The sequence below is a fragment of the Adiantum capillus-veneris genome, chromosome 17, assembly GCF_014529385.1.
Source record: "Adiantum capillus-veneris isolate H3 chromosome 17, ASM1452938v2, whole genome shotgun sequence".
NCBI lineage: Eukaryota > Viridiplantae > Streptophyta > Polypodiopsida > Polypodiales > Pteridaceae > Adiantum > Adiantum capillus-veneris.
In genome coordinates this window covers 47,218,528-47,246,176 of record NC_140947.1, presented here as the reverse complement: position 1 = coordinate 47,246,176, position 27,649 = coordinate 47,218,528, and the positions used below count along the sequence as shown (strand labels likewise).

General features: G+C 41.7%; 1 pseudogene; it reads left to right on the top strand.

Annotated features, from left to right (window-relative positions):
• Positions 1 to 24,297: 24,297 nt before the first annotated feature.
• On the top strand, positions 24,298 to 26,489 carry LOC147437182 (uncharacterized; annotated as a pseudogene).
• The last annotated feature ends 1,160 nt before the right edge of the window (positions 26,490 to 27,649 follow it).

Below are 27,649 nucleotides of genomic sequence, written 5' to 3'. Positions count from 1 at the left end.
TTTGACCACCGCTCCAAATTCGGAGTGGAGATAGGTGCCAAAATTCTCACCAAAAAGCCTGTTTTTTAGGCCTGCAAAAGTCTTTTAGTGGTCCCCTCCTTTGTTGAATTTGTACAATGCATCCAAGAGTGAGCCCCTCCTTTGTCATATCATAATACAAAGCATTCAAGTTGCCCTTGACCCATGCATGGAGGAGGATTATTGGTGAAATAAGAAATATATACATGGTGGGACTAGTGTATGGACTATTCATGGACTTTAGCTCAATGAGCACATGGTGTTAGAATAATGAGTAAAAATAATAATAAAAATATGGAGGAGTTATGGATATGGAAAGATATTGGAATCATATGATATGGTCCCTCCTTGAATTATTTTGGGTAAAAGAGGAAAAGGTATGCAAGTAAATAATATAATAAAAGTAACCAATGAGTAGAAATCAATTTTTTTTTTTCACGAGGGTGAGGGTGAAAATGTGGGAGTGATTTGTATAAAGGAAAAATATGAGGTTAGAGTATGTACATATTGGCAAAAAAAAATATAATTATGGTGTAAGAGGATGAAAGAAGGTGTACATAGGTTTAAACACACACCTAAGTAGAAATATTTAAATAAAATACCAAAATAATTATAAAAAATCCCTATATTTAGGCCATATATACAATGAAATATTTACACACAAAGAGGCCATAATATACTTTATTATTATTATTATTATTATTATTATTATTATTTTTTGGCTCACCTAGCTTAGTGACTAGCTAGCTGAGGGTTTTTAAGAAGATAAGGGAAAAGTCCCGTGACTCACGCACGCCTATGTACAGTGAAATGGTAGGGATAGCCACAGTGTTTGGGTGATTTTGGTAGGGTGAGGTAACTCACTGTGGCAATTACAGATAGCCGAAAAAACGGCTATCAATGCCATGATGAAGATCCTAGGATGCTTGCTAGCATCTTGTACCATAGGATATGTTGAAAGGAATTATTTTTTGGGGTGCTATGGTGGCTACATTTGAATTGTCAATGTCCTTCTATAAGCTATCTGTGTTGAAGTTGTTTGGCAATAGGATAGCCTCCTTCACGTAGTGCAGGATGAGGAAGTAATGCACATGCTTACGAAGTGAATAGGGTATAGGAGGGCCTCTTTATTTGGCAATTTAAGAAAATTTTTAATGCTTAAGATAGCTTTGACCAAGCCTGAAGAGGTGGAGACAAAGGTCTATCTTGGGCTTAGAGAAAAAGTCTTCTTCTATATCTTGGCTTTCAAAATAGGAAGTTTCTACCAAAAAGAGAGGTGGATACCTTAGTTTTTAAATATATTTTTAGAATTTTAAATTTATTGTTCCCACCCTCTCTCTCTCTCTCTCTCTCTCTCTCTCACTCTCTCTCACACACACACACACATTGAAACCACTCTCTCACAGCTTGAAGGTTGTAAGGGAGGTACTTTTTAGCCCTCTTCTTGCTACAAAAGTAGATTTTTGACATTCTCTCTCTAATACATGGACTCTCTCTCTCTCTCTCTCTCATATATCAAAGTCACCTCTCTCAATCATTGTAAGGACATTCCTTACTACCTAGATCTGACAAAGAGTGGAGATCTCCTAAGGTTGCGTATTTGCTCACTCTCTTTCTCTTTATTCTCTCTCTCTCTCTCTCTCTCTCTCTCTCACACACACACACACACACACACACACACACACACACACACACACACACACACACACACACATGCTTCTCCATCTTTGCCTCAAGCATAGAGCAATGGGAGCCCCTATTCTATCTGTGTTCTGCAACATTCTCTCTTTAGCACAACCATAGGCAACCATTTGAATTCAAAGGTGTATACTCAACATTCCCTCCCTTTATTCCACAACATCATCCAAACCTCCTATCTCTAAATTTTCTATGGTTCTTCCCCCCATAACAAGATGATTTACTTGTAGTTGCTGCATTGTGAATCACCATAACACCATCCATGTAAACTAGCACATCCAATGCCAATGTTATTGATCAACTATAGTGCATTGGGAACAAAGCTATCAATTTATGGGTTGATGCTATCTATAGATGGTGGAGCACAAAAGAAATGTATCGAGTAAACTAGGGCACTTGGCACAAGACTTGAAAACTTTGCAGTGTATGTTAGGCAACAGAGTGGGGATGGATTGTCACACACAAAAACACACACACTCACCCTATCTCCTACTCTCTCTCTCTCTCTCTCTCTCTCTCTCATATTACACACACATACACCCCCTCTTTCTTGTGCTATACACACCCCCCATACATAATAATCCATTGAGAATTCCTATTCAGCTACACAGATACTCGATGTATGTGTCCCATACCACTTTGTAAAGCAATTCATATAGCTAAGTGAACTCTTTTTCAATAATATTGGTATGCTTGACCAAAACAAGAAAATAATAATCCAACGAGAGTTCCTGTTCAGCTACATAGCACTCAGCAATTGTGTCCCATGCCACATTGTAAAGAAATCCATGGAGCTAAGTGAACTCTTTTCCAATAATATTGTTCTACTTGACCCAAAACAAGAAAATGATAATCTAATAGGAATTCCTATTTAGCTACTCAAATACTCAACAAATGTGTCCCATCATGACAATTTGTAAAGCAATACATGTAGCTTAGTTAACACCCTTTTTTAGTAATATTGGTCGGCTTTAGCCAACCAAAGTGATGGTGGCATCTTGGTTTGCTTGACCCAAATGCAAAATCATAATAATCCATTGGATGTTCCTATTTATCAGCATAGATAACAAATGTGCCTCATGCCACACTATAAAGCAATCCATGCAGCTAAGTGAACTCCGCTTCCAATAATATTGGTTTACTAGACCAAAACAAAGAAATGGTGTCATCATGAGAATCAAAATGATCTATTTACTATTGTAATATCACATTATATATCTTTCTTAAACATCTTCTATTGTGGTCTAGATGAAGAGTCAAACAAAGTTGCTCTATCAACTTTATAAAATATACTCGGCATTGGACCACAACTTAATACTCAAGGCCTTTTGTCCCACATGAGAGTGCAATGAGTCAATAGGACCAAAACCACGTGGCAAAATTATGCTTGAGATTTGTGCCTTATCATACGTGCATGAATGGACACGGGTATTATCAACGCAATGTCATAAAGTGGAAAGGCACAAAAAATTCTTGTTGCACCATTCAACATAAAAACCACTCTAAACTTGAGTTGTGAGTTCAAAAACTTGAGTCTTAAGTGTTCGGGTGGTGAGGGGGGGGGGGGGGGGGGTGCAATATGGGGTTTCCTATTTGCAAAGTTGAGGCTTAAGGGTTCACAAAATGTGGAGGGAAACACAAGGTTGACTAAGTATGAAAGAAACATACATTGGGGTCAATATAGGTTGATAAATTACCATGTGTTCCTTGAGTTGTAGGCCCTGAGTATGCACATACACATAATACATGTAATTACAAGCAACAATGACTTTTGGGATATCATCCTTTTTTGGAAATCTAGACATGTATAGCTTAGCTTTCCTTTGATGTGTACATCATAACAGCTTTTAGTGACTATACAAAACATAACGTGTTCCTTTGGAATCATAGAGACTTCCTCTAATAAGGTTGCAACCATCTCACTAGCTACCTCAATCCTTTTTTGTGCTTCTTTTGAAATATACCATGCCTCCACTTTCGTCATTTGCTCCTTGAACCTCCTTCTCCACATTGCGAGGACACCTTATTTTCTTGCAATTTGGTGTAAAAATACTAGCAATTTGAACCTCCTTCTCCACATTGCGAGGACACTAATTTTTCTTGCAATTTGATGTAAAAATACTAGCAACTTGAAAACATGCCATTGTAAGACTGAACAAATCTTTTGTAGAGATGTTTAATCCCCTTCCATTAAGCCAAGCATAGGTGCAAAAAGATCCTCCTTCACCTACTTTTGTGTTGCCTTTGTGTGCTTCACATCATGATTGCAAAACCATAGCTATTGCGCTATGGTTTTGTCTTTGTAGGATCTTTGTCACAATAAATCATGGTGCAGCCAAACCTATGCCATGGCTTTTAAGAGTGCTATCACAAAAAAAAAAATCCCACAACACCAAAACACTTCCTAACACAATGAATTTGCATCTTGCACAAGGCCCATTGTTCGTGGGGATTATCAGATTCCTTTGCATACATTGAGTTGTCTTCATTGCATGTTAAATGCTCATTTCTAGGGATACTGTCTATTTCAATATCCTCTTCTTCATTATTGTTCGTGGGGAACATCAGATTCCTTTGCATACATTGAGTTGTCTTCATTGCATGTTAAATGCTCATTTCTAGGGATACTGTCTATTTCAATATCCTCTTCTTCACTATTACTTGAGTCCATGGTTTCAAATCTAATATGTCGCGGACAACCTTGAACTTATGGTGTTTTGAGTCCATTACATATTTTGCGCAATGAGAACTAATGGCATTGATGTTCCCTCTCTTCTTTCATTGCACAGTTTCCTTGTCACCATGTAGTGTTGATGGTTCTTCATACACTAGGGTGTTTGCAACAGCGCCTCGTATCACTTTTGAACAATAGTTGGACTTGGAGTTTGTTCTCTTCACCATTAAGAGGGGATTAAGAGCATAGAACCAAGTGTGGGTCCAAGGCTTATAAAATGACCTACCAAGAATCCCAAACGCTTTGCACATTGTATATAGGAGTTCAAGACATCAATATCACATGCATCATATAATGAAATCTTTCTTCTTCCCCCTTCACCAGCCAACCAAGTAGCATGGATCCTCTTAGACATGTTTATGCTTGGAATCTATGCCTGCTCCCATGGACTTGTATTAGCCTATTCATAAAATTATAGTTGAGTAATTGGACATGTATTTTCTTGGATCACAAAGAAAGAAACCATAAATTCACATTATTTTTTATGTTTCCCAATGTTCAATCTGTTGTTCCCACCATTTGAACCATTGTTGTATTGCCTCTATGTTCTCTTGTGGGACATGAACTAACCACCATTCTTTGGTATGGCTCGCTTGAAGTGTAGCCTCTTCTACAATTGTTAAGAGTTTTCATGCTTCACATATCCCAATATGCTCTTTTTGCTTTGGTGCGTGCACCAACTTTCTGATGTAATTTTGCAAGCTCTACTCCCAATGGAAGGCAAGAGTGCCCTCTACCTTCCATAACTTTGGGTGGGCCTCCATTGTACAATTTCTTTATTGCCAACCAGTTTGCCTCTTTCTCATCTGACATGAACCTTGCAAAATCAAGTGGCTCTTGTCAAGAATAACATACAACATTGTTGTAGCTAAAAATATTATCATAGCCTTTACCTATTTGAACACCTTAATTTGTTTTTTCTTTGGATATTATACCTTAAAATCTACACACAACATATATATCAAGTAAAAAGAAATAGCTTAGCAAAGACAAACATAAGACACATGAACAAAAACTTGCAAGAATTAGCATATGTCCTGCACCAGCGCATTATCTCCTCAAGAAAACCAAGTAGATCTCTTTTAGCTGTGACTTCTTCACTTTCTCTAATCAAAGATTTGAATAACATTTGTCGAGCCACTAGCATTTGTATTTTTTGTGCTCCACCTTTTTCAATTTGAAGAACAAGTTCTGCAATTTTTGTACATTAGCTCTTGAGGTGCCTAGTTGGACATTATGCTCATGATTACCAATATGAAGTATGATTCAAGGCATGCTCTCATCCAAGGGGAATACATAGTATATCATTGCCTTGCATACATCAATGAATGTCATTGTTTTTGGGCACTAGTGAAAAAAAGATATATTTGCCTTCATCTGCATGATACCCCTTTCTCATCTGCCTATTCAAATGCCCATTGACATAGGCGTCATTGAACTTCCTCTCGTTTATGTAAATAGAAAAGTCAATCAATGGCATTGAAGGTTCCCCAGACAATAACTCAGCCTGACTATACAAGGTATTTTCATGTTCGATTGGGTTGGTCGTTTCTAGAGATGACTATCAAGTTTTTCCTCCATCCCTTCCATTCTTTTCTTTAAGTTGTAAAAAACTTAAAACACAAATTGCCATTACAGGTTGGTGGAAGCTCATTTACCTATAGAGGATTGCCGCTCATCTTTAACAACTTCTTGAGTCAAATAGCACCTTCTTCTTTTGGTAACAATGGACATAGATGGTCTATCTTCATTGTCTTCACTTTCACCATCAAGCTCTAACACTTCCACACATGCATCATCAGCTACTGCAAGGTTCATATCATCCAATTATTTTATTTTACCCTTGTCACTATTTATCTCCACGCTCTTGGGGCGCTCTCGCTATGAAATACATAAACACATTTTATTGAGTGCAATATCAAATATTTGGTTGACAAAGAACCATTAATCAGATAGTGTTCATTGCCTTCATGGTCACAATGTGGATAAATAGCAAGCTCCAATACGGTACGGCCTTCTTCTTGAATGATTGCATGCAGACCAAGAAAAAGAAATGTTGGGGGTAGCAGACTTCGACAATAGTGTGAGCTCAACAACACCTTACCATTGTGCAAAGGAATATCATCCTTGAGAGTGTCACCGCCCATGTGCCAAGAGAGAAACATAGAGCTTGAAGTACTCATGATTGAAAATGCTAGCTATGGAGGTCAAAAAAGAGAGAAACAAAGATGCAGTGGTACTCTTTGTGTGTCAAATTCAAAAGACAGAACGTTTGTTCATGCGTTTTTTAATGAGTGTAAGGATCTCATGGAATAAAGTGAGTGTATGTGTGATAAGACTGTGAATTAATGGGCATTAACTCTGTAGCCATCAAAAGAAGAACAATATCTCCACAAATTAAATAAAATTCACATCACACACACACACACACACACACACACAATTCTATTGTATGTGTGATCTTGAGCGGTTGCGATTAGAAGTTGTCAGTCCTATTCTTGCATGTTTTGTTCCATAATGGTCGTCCATGGGTCATCTTGCATGGTTGCAACAAATGGACTTTGAAGAACATGTAGAGTATTTGATTAGAATTTGTCAGTCATACGCTTTCATTCTTTGTTCTATGATGGTCGTGCATGGGTCATATGGTTGGAACAAATGGAGTTTGAAGAAGATTTAGAGTACGTGCTTAATCTAGTTGATCAGGTATTGGAAGCAAGATGACAAGCTCTTCTATACAACAATGATCAACACCAAGTAGTTTGCCTTTCTTTCTACTTTTATTTTGGCAGCAGCTTACACATTCCTGTGTAGCTTCCCGGTTTCCCTTGGTCACATGAGTGCTTTTGGTTAATCAAACTTGACTTGGACCGAACTCATGGTTGTAGCTTGTAAAACTTTCTGCTCCTTCAAAACCAGCCATGAAGAAAAAATTTTCCTCGTGACTATTGAAGAAGGCCATCTATAGGTTTCCACAAGAGGTTATTTTGATGTTCACTTTGTTGTGTTTTTGTCGCACACATATCTGAGACCTCTGCTTTCCTCAAACCAGTCTACAATTGAAAGCAAACAATGTCCAAAAATAACATGCTTGTTTCGTTGATGGCACCCTCTTTGCAAGAGCCTCCATGGTCATGCCTCATCCAAGGCCATAGAAAGTAGAGATTCATGTATGCCGACATGGTAGGTTCAGCTCTTAATAACGGTCACTAGAGTTTACCTAAGAATTGAGCTATTGGTTCATGCAAAGTTTGCTCCAACAATGTGCGAGCTTCCATGTACTTGCAATTTTCATCCCAATTTTGATAGTTGGCCACGTTCTCAAGGTGATCCAACTGTGCAAAGACATCTTCTGATAGGCGAGCCACAAATGATTTTGGATGACCACGAATAACATTCAAAGCACCTAGCCTTCAAAATCATTCACAAGTTGAATGTGAATATAGTAGCAAAAATCAGCTCGTAGGGGTGAGACTCAAAAGCACTCGTAGGGGTGAGACTCAAAAGCATGTATAGTATTTAGAAACATGTCCATTGTGTCTTGTCTATATTCGACATCCATCAATAGGAAAAAATTATTGTGCAAAAAGGCATGAGATAGAGCAACATGTAGCCAAGCCTCCAATGATGTAGCCCAAAATTGACCCTCTAAACTCCCATGATCATATTTAACATTGAGCTAAGCAAATGTAAAATTTCGCTACTCCTACGTAAGCAAGGCAAATGCGCAGTCTACCGAGGTGGGAAATCGATCATCCAAGAGTTTCAAAATCCCAAATAGGCTCTCCCCTCAACCGACCCTCCTTAGGTTTTGTTTCTCTCTTTTTTCTCTATTCTACCCTCTTGATGGACCCTCAGTCCTTAACTAATATGTATCAGCCCGCACTGAGAAGAGATTGTTGTAATGTTGTGCTTTTTGGTCCCATGGGTCATATATGACCTCCATGGATGATAATTCAATCTCTCCATCTCTCTCTCTCTCTCTCTCTCTCTCTCTCTCTCTCTCTCTCTCTCTAAGGCATTGCCATAGTGATGGCCTTGTTTATATGTGTAAATGAGTAGATATGATTTAGTTTGACCATGTGTGTACGAACTAGTTTGAACGTTCTAAAAACCTAAAAGGTAAAAAGCCCAATTATTTTCCTCCCTCTATCTCTTTCTTTCTAACTTCCCTCTCCCTCTCACTCTTCAACTTAGCCTCATCTACATACCTCCACTTCGGGGCGAAAAGTTTGTCGTGCATCACAACCCCCTTCCACTTTCCCCCTTTCGATCCCAATTTTACTGCATCAAGCATTTCCTTGGTCATGATAGCCCAAGCTTGGTCCTGTTTAGCCAATGAGACCATAAATTTGGCACAAAGGGCCTTAGCATGGGATACAGGGTTAAGAATGCCCAGCCCTTCTTGGTCTACTGAGAGAGCAGCTACCTCCCATCTAGCCCACTGCCATGGCTGAGAGGTTTTCGTGTTGTTCTTCCAAAGAAACCGTTTCACTGGTTTTAAGAATTCTTTCCAGTTACACTTAGCCATCTTGACCACAGGGCTGAGGAAAACAATAAGCGGGATCATAAAAGCATTAATCACTCTAATCCGGATTTGGAAGGGGAGGAGAACAAACTCCCAACTTCTCATTTTTGAGCTTATTTTTTCAAGGACCCATTGAAATCTTTGCCTGCGGGTTACATCCACCCCTACGGGGGCAACCTTACAATCCAATCTCGAAGCAAAATTGAAGGTTAAGATTTAAAATTTTAAAGTAAAGGGTAAGTTTGTACGTACTACAAAATGAAAAGTTGTTGACATGTTGAGAGTATAAAGTGAAAAGACTTTCTACTATAGGGTAAGATTTAAATGTGAAAGTGAAAGGTCAGTTTTTTTTTAATAGCAAAACTCACAATTGTGAGTGAATTATATTGAACAACCCAAAAAATTACAAGATCTTGTCATGCTCTTGTTAAGCCATGACATCATCGAGGGACCATACTTACATCGGCTATCAGGGTAGCCATCCCTACCAACCCGCCCCCTCCTCTTGATACACAAGGTCCATAATCATGTCATTCTGAGATCTTTTATTTACCGATGACCAAGATTAGCCCCCATCCTAGGCATTCCATCTGTTGACAACAAGGCACAAGTAGTCCTAGACCAATCCTCCGAGTGTTGCTTGCGCCTGAGTGTCCATATTAGCACTTTGCTTTCTTGTATAATTTATGCGAAGCTTGCCACCTCAAAACCTCCTTCAAACACACGGCGGTTCCTTGTCTGCCATACATTATATAAGAAGAAGTATCTGACGATCTGAGTGCTGATGAGGAGTGCGTGAAAGGTTAGTTTTAGAAAATGAAAACCTTTTGACAATGTAAAGTCAAAATTCACATAACAAAAAAAGATACTTTTAGTCAAGATTTAGTTATTTAATAAAAAAATATTTTTGAAAAAATAATTGGCTTTATTTTTTCAAGAGAGTTCTTTCAAGACTAATATTGATGTTTTTTATGAAAGATTTATCAAAGTTTGTATTTATTTTTAAGAGATTGAGAAAAAGAAAAATGCTCTCTATTCATGCGTCGACTTGGGAGAGGGATGTCTCGTGTTCAGGACATGCATGCAAATGAAGGGATTGTTATCCACGTTATATATATATATATATATATATATATATATATATATATATATATATATATATATAGAGAGAGAGAGAGAGAGAGAGAGAGAGAGAGAGAGAGATTTTATTGTCAAGCTAATAGGGACTCCATCTCATCCCAGGGGATACTTTAAAAGATAGCTAACATTTTTCATCCGTCGACAATGAGATAAATGCTTTAAAGTAGGTAAAATCCCAACAAAAACCAGCCCCGACATTGGCACCTCGAATAAGGAGACACATTTTCCAGTTGACGGGCCTTTCCCAATTGTGGGGTATTTCATTCTTTTAATTTTTAAGAGTGAAATTGTGGGCCACGTTTAAATGTTTATAAATGCCGGGATTGTTATCCATGTTGTGGAGAGAGAGAGAGAGAGAGAGAGAGAGAGAGAGAGAGAGAGAGAGAGAGAGAGAGAGAGAATTGCATACCGTGTGTGTGTGTGTGTGTGTGTGTGTGTGTGTGAGAGAGAGAGAGAGAGAGAGAGAGAGAGAGAGAGAGAGAGAGAGAGAGAGAGAGAATTGCATACCGTGTGTGTGTGTGTGTGTGTGTGTGGAGAGAGAGAGAGAGAGAGAGAGAGAATTGCATACCGTGTATGTGTGTGTGTGTGTGAGAGAGAGGGAGAGAGACATAGAGAGAGAGAGAGAGAGAGAGAGAGAGAGAGAGAGAGAGAGAGAGAGATTTAATCGTCAAGCTCATAGGGACTCCGTCTCACCAGGGGATATTTTTAGAAGGTAGTTAACATTTTTCACATGTCGAAAATGAGATAAATGTCTTAGAGTAGGTAAGATCCCAACAAAAGCCAAACCTGACACCTCAAATAGGGAGAGACATTTCCCAGTTAATGGACCTTTTACCAATTGTGAGGTATTTTATTCTTTTAATTTTTAAGAGTGAACATGTGGGCCACGCTTAAATGTCTATTTAATGAATTCTGGTAGGCAAGGCCACCTATCAAAAATCAATGAGAGAGAGAGAGAGAGAGAGAGAGAGAGAGAGAGAGCAATCATAGCCATCTATGCTTTTCTTCAAAGAGATTGAGAAAAAGAAGAGCGCTCCCTATCCACGTGTCGACTTGGGGCCGTCTCTTTAGCTAGAGTGCCAATTTATCAACTACTATGTCACATTGGCAAGTCATGTGTGTGTGCACACATGAGATTGCTACCACCCCAACACATGGGTGTGTGTATGTGTGTGTGTGTGTGAGAGAGAGAGAGAGAGAGGGAGATTTGGAAGGGGGGGACACAAGCGAACTATAGAAAATTTGAATGCATCATTACTAAATTGGAACAATAGCAAAAGGCCTCGAGATCTATGTGACAAAGTTTTTATTCAAGTATATATATAGATATATATATATGTGTGTGTGTGTGTGTGTGTGTGTGTGTGTGTGTGTCACACACACACATACATAGATGTGTGTGTGTGAGTGTGTAAGAGAGAGAGAGAGAGAATTTAACACCATAAGAACAACAATAATTTATCTCCAATATTTATGTATAGGGTCTTGAACTAATGCGTACATTGTGTGTGTGTGCATGCGCGCAAGAGAGAGAGAGAGAGAGAGAGAGAGAGAGAGAGAGATCTCAACTTATGTGTGTCACCTTTGTATCATTCCAATTTTATCATATGCTTCAAATCTTTAATATAAGTTGGGATTTTGTCTATGATGTTAAAATATTCTATAACCCTTTTAATTGACATTAAAAGTTTCCTAAACTCTTAACATGTCTACACATAACCATCCCCTTCTATCATCGCATAGTGCCGAACGAGAGAGGACGCTCGCAACCGAGCATATCAACAAAGAGCGACGGGCCTGTGTGTGTCTCCCTTGACTAGGTGATGTGCCTCTCTCTCTCTCTCTCTCTCTCTCTCTCTCTCTCTCTCTCTCTCCCCAAGCCCTCGAGACCCTTCTCGCACATGCTCTTTGTAGCCAAAACGCCCTTTGTTTTTTTGATGTATTTGCAATGCACATTTCCTCCCCATTAAGATGGAGACCAAAATTACTAATAAAAATTGAAACTCTAGAGTATTTTTTGACTATTTTTAGCCGCTTTACTTCATGTTAACCCGATTTGAGGTCGGCTAACTTTAAGCAAACCTTCTCCAAACACTATTGGCAAGGAGTCCTCCTATTGCATAGCTTGAAAGAGAGAGAGAGAGAGAGAGAGAGAGAGAGAGATTGTCCTTAAAGGTTAGATTTACCTATGGACCAAATACAACATGTAGCATGCATAAAGGGTATGGATATAATGGTGACAATCGACAAATAAATCCATGAAGTTTCTGCAAGAGAAAGAAATGTAGGCCGTGCATTGCCGTGCTAAAATTAAGAAAAGGAAGTTTGATGTGATCAAAAGTTGAGCACTTAAGTAGAATATGATGCTCATGTTCTTAAGGTTTTTAAGGGGCATAATGTGCATACATAAAGAGATCTCCTACACTACCTCAATGTCCGATCTCACATTTAAGGGAATAGGTGTTAAGCCAAATGGTTGGTGTTGTGTAGATTGTGTGTAACAAAATAGGTTCAACCATGTATATGGTTGAACACAGTCTGCTCTTTCAAAGAGGAACATGCTTTTGTAATTTTGGAAGAGAGGGAGAGAGAGATCGATGACATGCATGATTTTAGGTCACAACCTCAATTTTGCACGACATCCTTTAGTTTAGCATAATGGAAAAAAATCTTGCAAAAATAAACAATTGAGCAACCTTACTTTGCTTTCATTTCTATCACATTTTAAGTTGAATACGGCGTGAAAGTGTACATGAAAAAATAGTGTGCACCTTATTGTAGTAAGCTACCTATGCATTGTTATGATTAGGTGATGATGTACACTATTACCATGCTTGTGCACAAAACATAGATAGAGATGCAAACGAGGCAATTAGAGAGCAACATAGATGGAATGGTCAATCAAATCCTTGATATTAAAAGGAAGCCAACTCATCTCTTTGAAACTTGAAGCTCTCATGGTATATTGGAAACTATGAGCCGTAATCTTTTCACAACTCCACTCTTAGACATGAAAAGTTTTATGATAACATAGTGAAGCAGTTTTGGGCCGTCATCTTTAAAAACTTGATGACTTACCCAATTTGTACTTTTGGACTTGGTGGAAAATAAGAGAGTGGAGCAGATACATTGAAACAAATTGTGTTTCCATTGTTGAAACCGATTCTAAAACCCACTCCATCTTTGCACACCATGCTAACTTATCTTATCTGCATAATCAAGCTTGGTAGAATTGCTAGACAAAGATAGACCAAAGGAGGACTCTCTCTCTCTCTCTCTGTCTCTCTCTCTCTCTCTCTCAAAATAGAAGTAGAGCACTCCTAAGTTTGTTGAGCAAGGACTAGCACCTCATAAAAAATCTCGTGAAAAATAATGTTTATGAGAAGCTCCCAAGCTTGGTATCAAAGAATAATTTACGGCATTTTACATAAATTCATGTTTGTTAGAATCTATCAAGAGATCACATCATGCATCACTTTTGGAAATGCTAGAGATTATACATGCAAAAAGAGAGTATTAAGAGTGTTCCACTTGGAACATAAGATAGCCCTATGAGAATAGAGGTGATATTTGTGGTATTTTACATATATTCATGTTTGTAGAATCTATCAAGAGATTGCGTCATGCATTACTTTTAGAAATGCGACACTACATGTAGGAAGAGACTATTGATAGTGTTCCACTTGGAAGAGAAGATAGCCCTTTGAGAATAGAGGTGATGTTTCTTTGACTGCAACAACACGCGGGTCACATACTTGTCTTAACTAAGGCTGCTTACATACCAAAGTCTCCGTGTCTATCTCTTTTTTAGATGGGAGGACAAAGGTTACACCCTACGGATGGACAAGGACTCATAACTTTAATAGCTGCCCACGTGTCCATGAAAAGTTGGCTAGCATGTTGTCGTCTTGTAGTTTGCATGACGAATCACCCAAACTTGGGAAGGGGTGTGTAACCCTCGTCACTAAATGACACCTCCAAAAGGATGTGGGATCAACACTGGGAGATGAAGGCAGATTTTGCGCCGTCAATGTGTAAAAGGAATCCTTAGGAGAATAATAGAATCCAACAATAAATTTGTTGAACTGAGCGCCACCTCTAATTTTGCGAGCATGATGATCAAGAGCACAGTTCACGCAAATTGAGTTGCAGTTCAGCGGGCGAGGTGCATGCTGGGTTCTATTCGTAGAGAAGGGGCAAGGTGAGGGATTGTAGGTGCTCACGACGGTGGACAAGTGCTCATCGTTCTCTCTCTCTCTCTCTCTCTCTCTCTCTCTCTCTCTCTCTCTCTCTTGAGCAAAGTTGAGAGTGATCATGTATTGAAAGAGGAAACGATAGATACAATACGACATGATGTATGTGAGATGAGAAATGCATCCAAATCATGGGCTGATATATGTAAGGATAATGTGGTTTCTACATCTCCTATCACGCAAGCCGTTGTCCAAGCAAAGAATGTAGAGAATGTGGACACTCAAGAATTGCAAGAACGACAAAAACGCTCAAAGAACATCGTCATTCGTGGAATCAAGGAGGAAAGCATGGAAACACCCCAATCTCTTGCGGTTGCTATTGAAGAGTTTTTTGCTACACACTTTGGCATGTCAGGAATCATGGCTTATGGTGCACATCGAGTTGGAAAACAAGGAGTCCCTCGCTCGGGAGAAAGACCTATTGTATGTACCATGGCTGATGAGGTAAAGAGAAAGATCATCCTTGACAATGGTTGGATCTACCTCAAAGGAACGGGTTGTAATGTATATGAGGATCGCACTCTTATGCAACAAAATGTACGTCGCAAAGCATACGAGGAAAGAAGCAAGAAGGTTAAGGTATCATCTCAAGAAGAAAAGGCACTTGAGGAGGATGCAAGTCCACCCAACAAATAGGGACACATGATCTATGAGACCAACTCACGCTTGCGAATAAGCTTTTGGAATTGTAACGGGTATCCATGGAATGCGGGAATTGGCATTGATGAGCTTACCAATGACTCCGATGTGATACTTCTTGTCGAAACATGGGAGCATGATGCGCAACGAATTCTTGGATTTGACAAATACGATGTACATTCTTTGATGTGGGCCAAAAATGCAAAGCAACGAAGAGGCCAAGGAGGCATAGCATGTATGACCAAAAAGGGTTTGAAAGATGTTTCCATTGTCAAAGAAGATAAGTATAAACGCTACTTATGGCTGAAAATCAGCCCACCAAATGGTCAAGTCATGTTTGTGGCCGGCTGCTACATTCCTCACTATGACTCCAACTTTTATGCTCGCTTGAATATGGATAGAGATCAGCCCTTTGTTGAACTAGAGGAAGACATTGCTTATTACAAGGATCAAGGTGAAGTCATTGTTTTTGGAGACATGAATGCTCGCACAAATATGTTACAACACGACACACAACAAGTCGACATGCCGCATGTATCAAGAAGAGTGGATGACTCATACATGTATAATCGAAGTTCTAATGATGCAAAAGAAGTGGATCACTATGGAAAGTCACTTCTACATATGTGCAATAGTACCGGAATGCTCATTGCAAATGGTGTATCTCTATGGCAAGGCACCAATGACTTTACATGTAGAAAGCACAATGGTGCTAGCGTGATTGACTATATGTTGTTCTCAGAAGCCACTCTAGAATGCATACAAAGCTTTACACTTGGTGAATGGAATCCGGAATCGGATCATAGGATGTTATGTATTGACCTCAAGTGTGGTAAACGGCCCGAGCATGTAGCCTCCAATCATGATGTGAATCATTTGTACCTACGTCTAGACTTCAAACAAGCACTTATATATGCTGATATGGTGGACCAAATGTTAAGCATGATAGAGCATCAAGGGAGCCCAACATTAGAATGCAAGTGGAAAGTTTTCAAAGAAGTAATTTTCTCTTGTGCGAAGGAATGCTTTTCGGCGAAACACATGTCTTGCAAAAGGTCTAAGAAGGGTAGCACCAAGAAGAAATGGTTTGACATGGAATGTAGTCAAGCCCGAAAACACTTGCTAAGATTGGATGCAATCAAAGACAAGGAAGTTTACTTGGAATGTTCACACACATACAAAGCACTTGTTCAAAAGAAGAGGAGAAGGTGGGAAGTCGAAAAACAACTTCTTTTAGCACAAGAGAAAGCACATGCATGTGGCAAGTTTTGGCAAAATCTAAAAGGCAAGCGCGTTGAGAGCTTTGGTGACTTGACTCTTGAGGATATGTATATGCATTGTAAGAAGCTCTATGAGCAACCCAATGTTGATAAGATGGAGGGTTGTAGCTCCCTTCCATTTATGTCTCCCTTCTTTACCATTGAAGATGTATGCCGCGCGCTTGAGAAACTTGCTACTCGCAAGGCAGGTGACCTTCAAGGTGTCAAGGCTGAAATGATTAAATGGACAAGCAAGAAAACACGATATTGGATATGCGATATGTTTAACCTTGCACTTCAGTATGACATGCCTCATGATTGGAGTGCAAATTGGATCAAACCTTTGCACAAAGGAGGAGATGTAAACAATGTGAACAACTATCGCACTATAATGGTTGGTTCTTTGATGGCAAAGTTATTTGGATGTATCATGGAGATGAAGATAAGTGAATGGGCTGAAAAGAATGGCAAACGTGCGCTTGGCCAAGCAGGTTTTCGAAAGCATCATAGCACTATTGATCACCTTGTCACTCTTCGAGTTCTTATGGAAGCGTCTCGATTGAAAGGAAAAAAGTTGTATTGTTGCTTTGTGGATTTCAAGAAAGCTTTTGACATGGTACCGCGAGGAAATCTTTGGAGACGTATGCAAAGCCTTCAAGTGCCGAGAGAATTTATACATGCAGTCTTTCGCATCTACCAAAAAGTGATATGTCGATTACGTATGGGAGATGGAATTTCAGAATTTTTTGCAAGCACTATTGGTGTCAAACAAGGATGCCCACTTTCCCCAACCCTCTTTGGGCTACTCATTGATGAATTGGAATACATGGTTCTTGATTTTATGCAGCAAGAAGGCATAGAAGAGGTTAAGATTGGAAATGCGGTGATCATGCTTTTGCTTTATGCCGATGATGTAGTGCTCTTGGCACATACCTTAGAAGATGCACAAAAGCTTATGAGTGTCTTGGAACGCTTTTGCCTACATAGCGGGCTGATCGTGAATGGATCCAAAACCAAGGTTATGCTTGTAAAGACCCTCAATGACGAAAATCCATGCATTGTATACAACAATGAGAAACTTGAAGTGGTAGATCACTTCAAGTACCTTGGCCTTGAGGTTCCATCCAATCATAAATGGAAGGATTGTGCAATGCGTCGCTTGGAAGCCGGAAAGAGGGCTTATTATGCATTTGAGAACATGTGCAATGCAGGAGAGATCAAGTGTTGGGCTCTCAAAAAGTACCTCTTTGACACATTGGTGACACCGGTGCTTCTTTATGGAGTGGAGGTGTGGGGTGGAAGCATCGGGAAGTCTACTTGGAAAGAGTTTGAGAATGTCCAAAAGCGTTTTCTCACCAACTTTCTCCAAGTCAAGACACAAACACCCTACATGCTCTTACTTCTTGAGTCCGGATCGCTTCCCATTGAGGTCTTGGGCATGGAAAGGGTTGTGGAGTACATGCGTAAGACACAACATAGCCCTTTGCATCGACTTCCTAGAATCGCATATGAAGCAAGTCAAAAGGTTCAAAAGACATGCAAGAGCAAAATACTAAGTTCGGGGTGGATGCTTGATATCAAGAAATGGTTTGGAAGATGGGATGCATGTCACTTGGTCAAGGATGCGTCGATCGACTCCCAAGTTAATGAAGCCTTCTTACAACGCCAATGTATCATGGCTTGGGAGAAATCTGGAGGTTCTCGCTTCAGCCATTACACCACACACGTTGCCCCAAACTACAAATCTCTCTTCTTCTCGGAACGAGGTAACCGAACCCATTCCTACATCCTTGAGCCCATCCCGTTGAGTGCGATCCGCACCATTGCCTCCATTCGTCTTAGCTCCCATTCTCTACGCTGCGAGACAGGACGTTGGGGCACTGGCGAGGAGTGTCATCGACTTTGCACCTTATGCCCTCTTCAAGTGCGAGAGAGTGAGTACCACACACTACTTGAGTGCTCAGCTTTTGACCACATTAGGTCCTCTTTTCCCCATATATTCAGCCATGAGCTCTCCCTACATACCTTCCTCTCCCAACCACGATGTGGACTCTCTATTGCGACGCTCATTTCAGCCATTTTTGAGCATCGAGAGTCACTTATGAACTCCACTCACACCACGTGACATGTTCATTTGGTCCCATAGGTCATATTTGACCTCCCAGGACGATAATAGAACTATCTATCTCTCTCTCTCTCTCTCTCTCTCTCTCTCTCTCTCTCTCTCTCTCTCTCTCTCTCCCCCCCCCTCCCGCTGCCCTGTCTGCGCGTGTTGCACCCCTCGCCCACTGCTCCTCCCCTGCACCTTGCTCACGTGCGCTGCACCCCCCCCCCCCCTCCCCGCACACTGCTCGCTCGTTGCCCCCCCTACCCCGGCTCGCGACGGCCAGGCCACCGCCCCACCCACTGCTCACTGCCCCTCTCCCGCAACCCTCGCGTAGAGAGAGAATGAGCTTTCTTTCCCAGCGTAGAGAGAGATTTTGGTCCAGGAGCGTAGAGAGAGAAAGAGGCGTTTTTAAGGTGTAGAGAGAGAAAGAGGTGTTTAAGGCGTAGAGAGAGAGAGAGAGGGAAAAAAATTGCAAGCGTAGAGAGAGAAAGAGCCTGCACGCGGAGAGAGAGAGAGAGAGAGAGAGAGAGAGAGAGAGAGAGAGAGAGAGAGAGAGAGAGAGAGAGAGAGAGAGAGAGAGGAAGAGGAAAAAATAAAAATAAAAATTGCTTTGCCTCTGTCCCCCTCCCCCCCCCCCCCCCCCCTCCCCCTCTCTTGCTGCGGCCTCTCAATCATGAGAAAGCAAAATAGCAAGGATGACCCGGTGGACGATGCCATCCAAAAGTGCAAAGAAGAATTGAGCGAGTCCATCAACCAGATCAACCGCCACCTCTTAGGTACTATTAACGAACTCGGCGCAAGAGTGGCAGTACAGGAAAGCACGATACAGACTCTCGAGGATCGCGCGAAGGCCCAAGATGAGGAAATCGCAATACTCAAGAAAGAGCTTGTAGAGGTGCGATCACAGAATGTCCTCAAAGAGGGAGAGCTTCAACCCTCTGTCATTGAAGAGCTTAACATGATTAAGGAACAAGTACGGGCCATCAAAGAAGGTGGGGAGCAACAAAAAGAAATGACGACCTCGTGGGTAGATGTCATCACAAAGACCCAGCAAAAAGCAGAAAAGGCCAAAAAATGGATCGAGATTGTCAAGAAAGGGAAAGGCAAGGAAATAACTCCCACCCCCACACCAACTATCATCAACTTGACACTAGAAGAGGAGCAAAGGAGACGTGTGTGGGCCTTACACGTAAGGATATGTGGCCTCAGAGACCAAGATAATGTAGACAAAGAGGTGAAAGAACTCATGACCTTGGTGGGGGTAAACGAGCAGACGCATACGAGGGCTTGGAGAGTGGGCACTAAGAAAAGTGGGAGCAACAGAGAAACCTCGAAGGAAAGGGCACTCATTCTCCGCTTCCCCTCCATGGAAGCAAAGAAAGACTTCTTGAAGAAGAGACCGACTCTAAAGAAGACGGGCATCTTTCTTGGAGATAACCTCACCCTCTCGCAGATTGCTCATATACAAGAAGTAATGCCGGAAATAAGAGCAGCAAGGGAAAAGGGAAGACTGCTTTTTACAGGGATGGAAAGGTGGTGATATTGGAGCGACGCCCCGCATGACGGTGCGAGACCTATGGGACCACATTAAAGATGGCAACCTGGAATTGTAACGGGTCACTCCGTCTTGATGTAGGGGCCTTTGAGGATAGCTTCATGGGGAGAGACATCATTTTCTACTCTGAGACGCATCAAGCACCGGGACAATCCATGCCACAGGTGAGCGGATATAGATGGGAGACAACCTGCAAACAGGAGACCAGATCGGAGCATCGAGGACGGGGCTCAGGGGAAGGGTGAGGCTTAGGGCAGAGATGGGCAGATACCTGTACATTTTATTTGTTACTTTCCTCCTAGTACGCCAGTATATGCATCACCTAGAGGACAATCCCCCTTTGCTATTTTGGATAATGACATATGGGAGTTTTCCAAGGATGGTGACATTATCATACTAGGGGATTTCAATGCTAGGACTGCCCACCACCAGACAATACTTTATGATACTTCCGAAGAAATGCTCAAGGAGCTGGACGTCACAGAGATGGGTCTATCCAGACTATCACAAGATGAGGAATACACTGAATACGGTAGATACTTGATAGATATGGGAACCGCACACAGATTGGCAATTGTGAATGGCCTACAAAGATTTTTGACAGCTGGAGGTTTTACTTGCTTTCCACACCGACATGGTGCCAACACAGTGGATCATGTTATGGCCCAGCCTGTCTCATTCCATTCTTTCAGGATTTCATGGTGGGCACTAGGCCAGTTGGAGTAGTAGTTGATCATGCTATTGTGTCTTTCACCCTGACCTTTCAGTTCAGCACAGCTCCATTAGGAGAGGTCCCCACACACACTTGGCATACCTTCATGAGGGAGACGGATTCTGTGTATATGGATGAGATAACAGGAAGCTATGCACCCAAGAGCCAGGACGGCCACTAGATGAACTCACTCAGATATTGACAGAGACTCTCCATGATGCAGCATCAGAGGCATACCACCACAGCCAGCCCACAAGGAGACGATCTGGGAACATGCCCCAGAACAATTGGTATGATGAGGAGTGTAGAGAGATGAGGATCAAACTACAGAGGGAAGTGCTCACGGATATCACCACACATAGACATTCACGGATTATCTTTCGCCGCTTAGTGCGATGAAAGAAAAGGGCCTATCTATCTCAGCTAGAGCGGGATCTATATCAGCTATTTATAAGCCAGGACTCAGGCGAAGCATGGAGGCTATTCCACAAGCATTCACCACCCCCCGTGGTAACCTCCACTGAGACATGGGGCATGTGCCATGTCTCTATCTACACAGCATCAGGGCAACCACCTCTGCCGGACCCACTAGGGACATGCCCAGAGACATGCTCTTTCTTTATTGCCGCAAGGGTAAGGAAAGCCATTGACGGGATGAAGACAAGGAGAGCGCATGATCATGACGGTCTGGTAGCAGAGCACTTCATACATGCCAGGGATATGCTTGTAGAGCTCCTGGCTATGATGTTTAATCGAGCCATGTATGAAGGCTTCCCGGAGACCTGGAGTATGTCTACAATTGTGCCTATTTTCAAGTCAGGAGATCCCATGATTCCAGCGAATTATCGCACCATCATGGTTGGACACACATTAGCTAGGTTGTATGCATCCGTTCTTGAGCAGGAGCTGAGTAGATGGGCAGAGCGAGAGGGAATAAGAGCACCAGGGCAAGCAGGCTTCAGGAGAGGTTTATCCACTCTTGACCAGATTCTGACACTCAGAGCTATTATTGAGGAGGGTAGACACCATGGCAAGAGAATCTATTGTAGCCTTGTGGATTTCCGCAAAGCTTTTGACACAGTGCCGAGAGCCAGAGTTATACACAGACTACAGGACATGGGTGTGCCTATAGAGCTGATATGAGGTATTCTGGCTCTATACAGGACAGTGATGGGGTGGGTACGCACCACTGAGGGAATGTCTGACATGGTCCACTCCACTATTGGAGTAAAGCAGGGATGCCCACTATCCCCGACTCTTTTTGGGATGTATGTGGATGAGTTTTTAGACTATGTAGAGCGGCAGGGGGACAGGGGGGCTCAGCTAGCAGGGACATGGATTCCGCTGTTACTATATGCTGATGATATTGTGGTGATTTTAGACTCCCCGGAGGGGATGCAGCGTCATTTGGATGCTCTGCATACATTTGCTCGTGACATTGGATTGTCAGTCAATCTGGGGAAAACCAAGGTTATGGTGTTCAACACCACACAGTGGGTCTGGAAGTTGTCACCCACATTTATGTATGGACAGGAGTTTGTGGAGTACACATATGCATATAGCTATCTTGGGGTAGTATTCGGTGGACCGGTGTTTTCACTAAGGAGAGCATCAGAGACTAGACTGACGAGGGCATATGCAGCTTTGAGAGGATTGGAGAAGATGTGTTCGCAGGTTCAGTTTCAGGAACCGCGAACAAAGCTTTGGCTTTTTGACACTCTAGTAACTCCACCTATGCTCTTTGGAGTTCAGGTATGGGGACCCTCAGTAGACCACCATGGGAGATCTGGCAACACAAATGGATGGAGATGTATGGAGAGGCCTCTAGTCTCTATGATTGCTCGGATGATTTGGGCTAAGGCCTCAATACCACATGAGATTATTCGAGCCGAGCTAGCCCCCCCTCCCCTCGTGGTGGAGGCACTGACGAGATCAGTTTCCTTTATGCACGGTCTATGGGATCTCCCCACAGACAGATACGCTCGGCTTGCCCTGGAGTCATCTCGACAACTAGCTCTATAAGGCGATACAACATGTTGGTATGGACAGATGGCATCATGGTTCCACTCGCATGGTCTCAACATGGATAGATTACCCCCGTTTCAATACTCCTTGGATGCACCCTCCTTGTCTCTCACACGGACAGAGGTCACCAGGCTCATACATCAGGATCTGATTCAGCTAAATACCAGGAGCACATGGATACATCCGACACAGGAGTTGGACACGAAGATGGCCTTCTACAGAGAGCATCTTCTCCAACTCACGGAGGATGGCTTTGTGACTAGGCCAGCTTACATGGAGACACACTTATCTCATGGGATAAGATGCACTATTGGACAGATACACACATCCTCACATCAGCTCCACATTGAGACTGGCTGATTTCGAGGGGTGCCGGCAGGAGCCAGGATATGTCACCTATGTAACTTAGAGCCAGAGATAGAGCTGCACTACACCTGCCAACCACTACCCGGCATACTATGAGATACGCGGACGCTTTCACTGCCTGTTCAGAGAAGCATTCGGACCTTTTTCTAGAGTCATGAGATACAAGGATCAGAAGTGTCTCGGATTGTTCCTTCTAGAGCTACGCAGACTTAGGGAGAGCTTGCTGAGGACATCAGAGGAAAGACAGTCTCAGAGATAAATCACAGAGTTCTTTACACCAGACAGAGGAGAGCAAACGGAGCAGTCATTACAACAGATCTCAGAGCCTACTCATACTAGAGGTATACTACTTGGCAGAGCCACTGAACTTGGCAGATCAAGACGTCCACGACCTCGGGGGGTCTTCCACTACCGATGAAGGTTGCAACAGAAGATACAGATCACTCTAGCTCAACATGCAAGACGCCCAACCAGAATTTTGACCATGGAGGAAGTCGATGAGATCCGACAGTGACCGATGAAAGATTTCATATGAACCCACAAACCCCCCCCCCCCCCCCCCCCCCTTATTTCCTTTCTCCTTAGTGTTTTAGTGTTAGTCCTTTGTAACTTGGTAACTTTGTAACTCTGTAACTTCCGTACTCAGACATGGTATCAGATTCACCAATTGTAACTTTTTGGTCTCATAGGTCATTTTGGCCTTTTGTAGATGTTAATATAACATTTCGTTTCTCTCTCTCTCTCTCTCTCTCTCTCACACACACACACACACACACACACACACACACAGTAAAGCCTGTGATTGACCAATCGGGACACTCTCTCTCTCTCTCTCTCTCTCTCTCTCTCTCTCTCTCTCACACACACACACACACACACACACACACACACACACACACACACATACAGACATTTGACAGAGCTTATTGACACACACATATAATTGTATGGAATCAACTCTCGCTCTCGAAATTGACTCATGCGCACGCACACACAAGAATAATCCGGCGGCTGACCATATGTATGTGCAAAATCACACACACACACACACACACATATGTATGTGCAAAATCGACTCTCTCCATCTCTCTCTCTCTCTCTCTCACACACACACACACACACATAATTGCACGTATAAATTGGCACACGATCGACTCTTTCAAGCACACCATTCACACCAATACACATACCATTCACACCAATATGCACACTAAAGCGAATGCAACCTTTTTTTGCCTGCATTGTTGTAGTGTACTAGGCACCATGGCTGCAAATAGCGAGCCAAAATTGTTTGATAACATTGTGCTTGAGGATGGGCAAAAAGCATGTATGTGTCTTGTTGATGATGCATGTCGGGCTCAGCACGTACGCTACTTGCGACGAGGGGACATGATGGATCATCTACTCGAAGTCCATGGGATAGAATGTGATATTCCAAAGCGCAAGGGAGGTTGTCCCCTTGGTTGTGTCGCTGCAAAGTTTCAAAGACCAGCATACGAGAAGCAATGTTGTGCACGATTTGAAGATGTTGAATATAAGTTCAAACATAATGTAAAGGCACAGGAAGGGCGCGAGGTAAAAAAAGCAAAAAAAGCTTGGGATGCGCTCGAGGAAGATGAAAAAATAGACGCAAATTCCAAAGAGAATTTTCTCAACCTCAAGGTATTACAAGCCATGGAATCTTACCTTCGTGATAGTGAAGAACGAATGGCCAATATTCGAAGAACGATTGCAGATGGATTCGATAACCCTGAAGTCCATGGTTATTTTGCATCTGTTTTATTTTGTTAAAAAATCATATTATCTTTTCTACTTAGATGTTAGTCGTACTCAATAGAGACGTCCATGCGGGAAGGACTCCAAAAAATGTGAGGAGACGCACGATGGTAGTAACGAGGGCTTCGCAGGATCAACACTAGTACGAGCATAGGGTCATATCAGTTTGTCTAGTCTATTGTCATTTGGAAAATGTACAAAGTCTCTTGAACGTTCATGTATTGCAGAAGAGACTTCAAACCACTGATGAACAAGGTCCTTTGTTGGCGTCTATGAAAATCCATGGCAAAAAGGCTTTTCTTGAAGGGTCTTCCATATCCTCTTCTATGAGTCCGCTTCCCAAGGTAATTGCAAAATAGGCCGCTTGCATTTGTCTCTACATGCATTGTGCGTTTTTATGGCCATTCGCCTAATAATTCCCCGAGAATTGATTGCGCATTTGTTTTTGTTAGTTCCGTTTTCGTGTGCAACGTCCCTCTCCGCACTTGGTTAGCAATTCAGCACTGCCAAGCTCTTCTCTTCTCCTCACGTTGTTGGTGACAAATAAATTTGTTCACATGGATGTCAAGACATCCAAAAGTACAGGAGGAGAGCTCCAATTGAAGGAAAGGTTAGTGGTTTGCGTTCAATCACACATAAATGTCCACAATGCAGGATGGCATACTGCTAAGAATTTAATGTGATTTTAAAGGCATGTATTCTCATTTTAGATTTGAATCTGGAGGAAGTATTCAGTTTATTTCAGAGCACAAGAAATTGATCGTGGATGTAGACCTACTGCTAGTGGACGCCATAAGCAAGGAAAAGGCTTCAACTCGGACGATGACATTATTTTGCATGTACGCTTTTGTATCTCTTTCCTCGACATTGTCTGCATACGTTCTCAGTAAACAGCTTGCAGTTTTAACTTGACAGGTGGTTGGAAAACACTCTTCTCACAAGACGTGCTTAATAGCGTGTGCTTCATTGACAGTTTGTGGTTTGACTTTTTGGAATTGGAGACGTCCCAAAGCGCTAAGAAGCTGCAAACCTATTTCAATGGTGTGGATGCTAGTAAACATCTTTTTGTGTTCTTCCCAATTGTGGACAGGTACCTTTGTCAACCAGGAATTTGTAATGCAACTTGTGCATGATGATCAATAATGCTATTGTCGTAGGGATCATTGGTGCCTTTTTGTGTTGTACAATAACACAATCAAGAAGATAACAAAGCTTCCTTGGGAGAACCATGGACTCATGTACCTTAATTCCATGACATTGGATGACTTAGAAGAATATTTGCCTTTCGTGTATCGGTAATCCCTGATTTTGTATGGAAATAACATTAGGTAAGTACGTGTTTATGGAATGACATTCTTTAAAGTGAGTGTTTTTATGCAGGGCATTGGAATTCATGGCTTCAAATTGCACGGCTCCGTCCTTGAAGGAGTTCATGGTTACACCTAGAGATGAATTGGAGCATGGGAGCGTCCTCGGGTATGACTAGTAATAAGCTTCATAGTCGTTCTTCTTTGCCTTACTCATAGGATCTTTGGGGATTCCAGGTCCCTCTACAACCTAATGCAGTTGACTGTGGCTTTTACGTCATGACATACATAAAGCGTCTTACTGAAGATGCCCATGGGAAACGGTCCAAGTCATTTTTGAATTCAAAGTCCAACCTTTCATTGCAATTTTAGTGTTTCTCCATGTGTACTGATTTCATTAATCATTTTGTTTTGATGTTTGATTCTTATCTACGGTATTCCTTGTGCAGTTGACAAAGACATGGTTCAAGCAAGACCGAGTCCAAGCGTTAAAGGAAGGCTTGAAGGCTTGGATGAAGAAGTGCATTAGTGGGACTATGGCATAACTAGTTGAATCGAGAAATATAGCTCTAATGATTTGTAACCTGGCATTTTCCATCAGAAAAAATGTAATATTGTCATTGTTGATGAGGCAAGCCGCTTCAATGAAACGTTATAGAACACTTAATAGAGTGTTTTTTACTCAAAAATTATGGTTTATTGCATCTCCTTATGTCTTCATTGTTCACTAATGAGAACTTGTTGTTCATAGCAACTTAATTGTGAACTGTTTGTGAACTATGTTGATGGCTTTGTGAGAGCTTCCAAAGAGCAAAATTAGTGGAACCCTTGGTCTCATTAACCTTACACCTTTCTGAACTTAGTGTGAACACGAGGTAAACTATGTGTGAACTAATTGTGAACTTAGGTGTGATATGTGTGTGAACTATGCCGTTAGCTATGTGAAACTTTCCAGAGAGCAAAATTAGTGGAACCCTTGGTCTCATTAACCTTACACCTTTCTGAACTTAGTGTGAATATGAGGTAAACTATGTGTGACTAATTGTGAACTTAGGTGTGATATGTGTGTGAACTATGCCGTTAGCTCTGTGAAACTTTCCAGAGAGCAAATTGTGTGGAACCCTTGGTCTCATAAACCTTAGGGATTTCTAAACTATGTGTGAACTATGTGTGCACTTGGGGTGAACTATGTGTGAACTTAGGTGTGATCTTGAGGTGAACTGTGCTGGTAGCTCTGAGAAATTTTCTAGAGTGCAACCATATGTGGAACCCATGCTCTCATAAACCTTAGAAGCTTTGTGAACTATGTGTAAACTATGTTGTGACTTGGGGTGAACTATGTGTGAACTCAGGTGTGATACTTGTTTGAACTATGCTGGTAGCTCTGAGAACTTTTCCAGAGTGCAACCATATGTGGAACCCTTGGTCTCATAAACCTTAGAAGCTTTGTGAACTATGTGTAAACTATGTGTGTACTTGGGGTGAACTATGTGTGAACTTAGGTGCAATACTTGTGTGAACTATGCTGCTAG